This window comes from Silene latifolia, chromosome 11, assembly GCF_048544455.1.
Source record: "Silene latifolia isolate original U9 population chromosome 11, ASM4854445v1, whole genome shotgun sequence".
Taxonomy (NCBI): domain Eukaryota; kingdom Viridiplantae; phylum Streptophyta; class Magnoliopsida; order Caryophyllales; family Caryophyllaceae; genus Silene; species Silene latifolia.
Genome location: NC_133536.1, coordinates 14,174,746 through 14,180,824, shown reverse-complemented (window position 1 = coordinate 14,180,824; position 6,079 = coordinate 14,174,746). Strand labels below are relative to the sequence as shown.

Sequence of the window (6,079 nt, the reverse complement as noted above, 5' to 3'; positions counted from 1 at the left end):
TCGATCGAGTAGGTTCTGGTACTCGATCGAGTGGGGTCTGTGCAGGTCATATGCGTATTTCGGGTCATATGTTTGTCTTTTGACATTCGTTGCATATTATGTTTAATTCAAAGGTGTTGTATTACTTCGTTATGCATTGTTTTACGTATGTGTTGGTCCTGAAGCGTAAGTTACCCAATCTTATGATGTAAAGAGTGGCACTGTGATGAGTATGAGTGCGGTGGGGAGGACATGAGTTATATGTGATTATGATAGATATGGTTGTGTGTTGAGGCATGTAAAAATAAGTGAATATAGACAAGGGATGATGTGAGTATAATGAACGTGAGAATGAAAAGATTGAAAGTAAGAATGTGGATAGTGGCAGCTTGAGATGTGTAAAGAGTTAAGGAGGGAAATGGTTAGGAGTCGTGTGGGTTATGGATTTATGTAGTGAAAGTTCGTTTAAAGGGGTTGAGAAGAGTAATATATAGTGAACTTTGTGGAGACATGTCGCGAGGTGTATTTGTAGACAGTGAGTGAGTTTGGGAGGTTTGGTTTATTAAAAGATGAAACTACTGTGTGAATTCCGTGGGTAATTAACGGTATTAAATGAATTCTGATTTCTAGGGATGTAAAAGGGAGATGCAATTGTTTGAACATTAAACGTTGGTTCTATGGATAGATTAGTGGCAAGTATGAGTGATAGCATAATAAGAGAAGATCCATGGAAAAAAAGAGTGAGATGATGTCGGTAGAAATAATGGAATTGAGTTTTGGAGCAACGAAGGGGTAACCAGATTTCTAAAGAGCTAGCTAGAAGGAATAAGGAGTTGAACTATTAATTGCACTACTACAAATTCAAGCAAAGATGACGCCCTTTAGAAGACGGTTGGACACGGAACCGTCTTTTGTTATGCATATAATTTTGGCGCACTTTATGATAACACGTACAAGACGGTTGCCAATTTAAAGCGTCCTTAATTGATAAATAACGATGACGGTTGGTCAAAAAACCCGCCTTATTACTTTAAAAAAGAGGACAGTTCACATTTTTCTAGAAATTCCATCCCTTCCACTACTCCACTCACAGTCAGTCGCTCATAGATACCTCGCCCTAACCCATTCGTTCTCTTGCCTCACTCAAAAGCCAACCACCAGATCTTCACCCATAACCGCCGACCACCACACCATCGTTTCCTTGCCTTGATCGCAAACCACCATAATCCAGTCTCCCTTTATCGTTCTATCCTATCAAGCATAACCCTTTCCCCTAACAGTAACCACACACCTTCCATCACCACAAAGCACATGCCGTCGCCGGTCATCTACACCGCTGCATTACGTCACCCTATCCGGCATGCAGGCTCCTCACTTGATTGGTACAACTTCTACTTTTCATATATTTATATAGTTAGTATAAATTTTTACTAATACAAATTTGTGATATATTAATTTCGTTAATTTTGTATTCGATTTGATTTATTAGTATTTGATTGTGAGCAATTTGGGGAAGTATATCATTTGCTTAAAGGTTAATCGTAGTCAATTATGTCCAATTGGGATTCTCTCCATTTATGCCTCTCTCCATTTCCTTCCATTTCTTATTAACGTTCAAGATTTCATTTTGAAACGATCCAACGGTTGATTGTTTGATGAGTTGGAGGATGAATAATGATTTAATATTGTTGTATTAGAGGAAATGGAGAGAAAAGGAAATGGAGAGGATCCATACTCAATTATGTCCTGTTTTGTGTGTTGATGTGCCTCTATTTGTTTTGTATGTTCGCTTACATATTTAGTTTCACCATACTCAGTAGTATTTACTTATACTCATCTCATTATGTGAAAAAGGTCATCCTTAATTGAATTAGGATGGGGTTTAGAATTAATCTTAGTTTGGGAGAGGTAGCTAAACTAGACAGTAGTCTAACAAATTCGTCTAAAATTTGTAGTTTCAGTACACTACTTATGTGATAGTATCATTTAGATTTAAGGTAGACTGAAGAAAAGATGGTCTATAATAATTCACATCACGTAATTGGTTCCGTTCTCTTCTGATCATTGATTGTAGTCAAGAAAATCACTACAGGATGGCCTTCAGTAAGAAAAGTGAGAAAAGGGAGCTTACTGTGAACTATAAGTCTCACAGTTTATGCGATTAGGGATGGATGAGTTAATTATTTAAGCCTAAATAGTTGTCTTATTACAAGAGTGCTAGCTAAAGATACCTGAGACAAAAGCGACCGGGCATAACTGACTAATAAAATGAGTATTAACATCTGTTGGTTTCATAAATTACAAGTGACTTTGTTTATTATTCACTCCACCATATTGATCAGCGGTGGAGACTCACTGATGACGATGATGAAGACGGACAGTAAAAGCCTCGTTTAAATAAGATAATTAGTTGAGTTAGAGAAAGGACCTAGTAACTCTTCACATATACTGATAATCTGCATCAAATTGTTGACATAACTTGATGATCCTTATCAGAGATCATCTGAATTTAATCCCATTTACCAAATTCCTATGGGTATTCTCTCCAGTCATCAACAATAAAGTCAGGGCATTTGCTGTTTACTATTTCTAGTGCTTGGAATTTGCTGTTACTCTCAGTTAAATTTTGCGTATTTCATTGCAGGAATCCATTTGTTGTCTACTATTTAAGTTAATTCGGCTTTTTTTATTACTATTGTCGTACACAAAGCACCTACTATTAATTATATTATTGATGCCGCTGATTAACAATGTGCTGATTGTTTTTTTTAAAATGGTAGTAAACCTTGGATGTTGGCTGCCATTATTACTAAAATGGAAAATGTAGTATATTGGTGCTGTTGTTTGCTTTTAATGTAACATGTTTGATACTACCTGCCAAAAACTGAACTATATGTGCTTCTTACACTTTGAAATGTAAAGTAGCGATCAATTAATGCAATTTGTGACGCAATTCTATTATAGTTTGCTGTAAGGTTGTGTATCTCCAACTTGCAACACTTTGGTAATGTTGGTGTTGTGTAACAATGATAACCATGGGTCTCATATTCCTTGTTCCATATTTTGTGTGTCTTCGCTTCTAGATTTTAAGGAGTGATGCATATAAAATTAAGTCCGTCAGCCGTCCCATGCATTCCTTGTTCCATAAGTTACCCCCCGCCAATGGCTGACGATATTATATGCTGCTGAGCTGAGCTTCAAAGAGTCCAATTGCTGAGAGAACAACCCCTATCTCTATCCATAACCACTTGCCGACAATCATCTGTGCAACGTCTGCCTTGAAGCCGGTCTCCCACGGGCTCTGATCCACGGACACAGCCCCGGTAACAGCAAAGAGAGGGATCAGGTATGCCACATATGTAAATATGACAGCTATAAATAAGCCAGTTGGGAAAGTCTTCTGTGGTATGCCAACTTCACCAGCAAGAGTATGTACTAACATTATCCCAGAAGTTCAAGTTCCAAAAAGAGTGTTGAAGAATAAATTCCAGTCTCTTTGGACACCCCTTTGACCCAAACTGAGCCACCTGTGGGGACAGGTCTGTGGTATGGCAACCAAAGACATGACAATGAAGGGCAAGAGGGAAACGACTCCTAGAACAACAGACGCGTAACCAACAATGGTGAGTCCAGTGTAATTGACGAATGACAAGTGTAATCCTAGATTTTAATTGTTTAAGTCTTTTGCATTCAAGGTTATTTGATTTAAATATTTTAGCTAACTTCAGTTAAATGCTTTTTTAGAAAGCGGACTTTGTTGCAAAGGGACGTCCATGAGTGATCTTTTTCAGTTGTGTATGAGTGATCTTTTGTATTCTGATTCTAGGAAAGGTGGAATACTACTTCCTCAATAACAATCTCATTTTTTCCCTGCGTTTATAGGTTGGAAAGAAGTTATCTGAACTGATCAGAGAGTAGTCAGACGCCACTGAGCATAATTGCTGAATTGCTGGCAAACTGAGCTAACGGAGGCTGCTACAGAGTTGCTATAGAGTTTATTAAGGTATGTCTATAACTTTTACAAGCAATTCTGTCATGTGTGTAGTGGTGTCTTGTATAAGGATTGCAAATATGCTTGTCTTGAGGCTGGCCATCTTCTTGCACTAGCAAAGTCTTCTCGGCCATGGTTTATAAATGCACTATCAGTCATGGTTGCATTGATGGGTGTGGATCCTGGAAATACCTAGTTTAATATAAATACAATTTTTGTCAATATGTTACTATTGTTAAGCATCAACCGTAAAACAAACGTTTGTGCTGACGGTGTAGTTATTATCCTCACCTTTATCATCTCTCATCTCACGTCTTTGCGCACATCTTTTGTTTCAATCATTTACTTTAATTTATATAAATTACTGGTTGTGATATGTATATAATTTTAATTATGTATCTTGGTTACTTTGTTTGTAGTTCATGCTCGGTCGGTTGAGCGAATTGATGAGGTGCAGGACATTTGGGCTACATATGCAATTGCGGTTTAAGGCGAAAGGGATTTGAAGATAACGTTTAATGTACTTAGGCTGAACGCTTGGATGGTAGAACTCGTGTTAGTGCTTGTGTTGAACAATCAATTGTCGATATTGTATTTTGGAGGTTGAAACTTGTACCATTTTTTTTGGTTGGGTGTAGATTATAAATGTATGATTTGCTGGATTTACTCAAATGTAGCAAGATATATTTGAGTTATACGATTATTGTCGTATAGTGTATCTGTGTATGAATGAAACAATTATTTTTTTCAAAATTCTAGCTAGTGGTGAAAGAGCATGGATTTGTGCCAAAAATATGTGGGATATATACATAAATTCGCACTAAATTGATTTCAAAAAAATTGTAAAGAAGACGGTTGCTTAAGAAAGCGTGGTGAAGATGGCGCAAAAATAAAGCGCGCCATGTATCCGAAACATGACGGTTGATACTAGGAACCGTCCTCTTAGTTTATGCAAAGAAGACGGTTTAAGAATACAACCGTCCTCTTATTACATGCGAAAGAGGACGGTTTGACTTTTTTTAACCGTCCTCTTAGGCAACGAGGACGGGTGAATTAAGGACGGTTGTTTTATGATTTAAGGACGGTTTTGAACCGTTCTCTTCGACTATTTTTGTAGTAGTGTTGGTATTACTGAGTGTAAAGAGAAAAGAAGGATAAAAGTAAGCTGAGGAAAATGTTCACCGGAGCTATGTGATATAAAGATAAGAAATCATCGAAATATGTGATGGTATCACGAGGATGTTAGCTAAAGGTTATATAGGAGTTTCAGGGCAACATGATTGGTAATGAGTTTCGAGGAATTAAGGGAGTAAGAAGTTGGTGGAGTATTGGCACGATACGAGATATTTGGTGGAGAGTTGGATGACAATACAAATAAGATAGCATTGGGAATAATGTTGAGGTAATTTTGTGGATGGGTTTGATGTTCGTTATTTGCAATGTTAACCAAAAATAGGAGAAAAACCATGTTAATTTGATATGAGTGTAAGAGATTTGATATACGAGCAGCGGTGGCATTGTGGTGTTATCACTAATGGTTAAGAGTGATGGTATATTAGAAAGGTAGCAATTCTAAAGAGGTTGATTTGGTAGGGACCTGATTGTTTTGTATGATTGTGAGAGGGTATAAGATGTGGTTAGATGAGGCGGACGCTATTAGTTGAATAGTGAAGGTGTGATTATATTTGGCAGGAAGTGATGGTTGTGCGAATGGGGGAATATGTTATGAGGGGCATATGAGTTAAACTCGGGCGGCAGGTAACCTTTTTCGAGTAGGTGACTTACGTGGTCAGGATTGACTAGTTGGTTGTGATTACGGGTCTATGATATGTGTAAATATTTGTGTGAGGTTCTGACCTCACAAGAAGTGGTATGGTATGATAATTATAAAGTTGTTTTATGAATGTTCTGTAATATATATGTTGGACACGGTAATTTAATTGAATGAAATCCAAAAAGGCAATAATTTGATTAATTTGACATGGCTAGTTATAATTTTATGTGTATTAATAACACATGGGTATTCCGTGAAATGATAGAGATGATGTTCATGAGATGTTTATCTGTTTATTCATATAATATGTTGCGTTGTGATTGAGTAAAGTGGAT

At 37.2% G+C, this 6,079-nt stretch overlaps 1 long non-coding RNA gene across 1 annotated transcript; it reads left to right on the top strand.

Annotated features, from left to right (window-relative positions):
* Positions 1 to 1,004: 1,004 nt before the first annotated feature.
* LOC141611128 (uncharacterized) lies at positions 1,005 to 4,723 on the top strand. The gene is made up of 4 exons (XR_012528516.1): positions 1,005 to 1,361; positions 3,063 to 3,602; positions 3,862 to 3,982; positions 4,390 to 4,723. It is a non-coding gene; the product is annotated as an uncharacterized LOC141611128 (long non-coding RNA).
* The last annotated feature ends 1,356 nt before the right edge of the window (positions 4,724 to 6,079 follow it).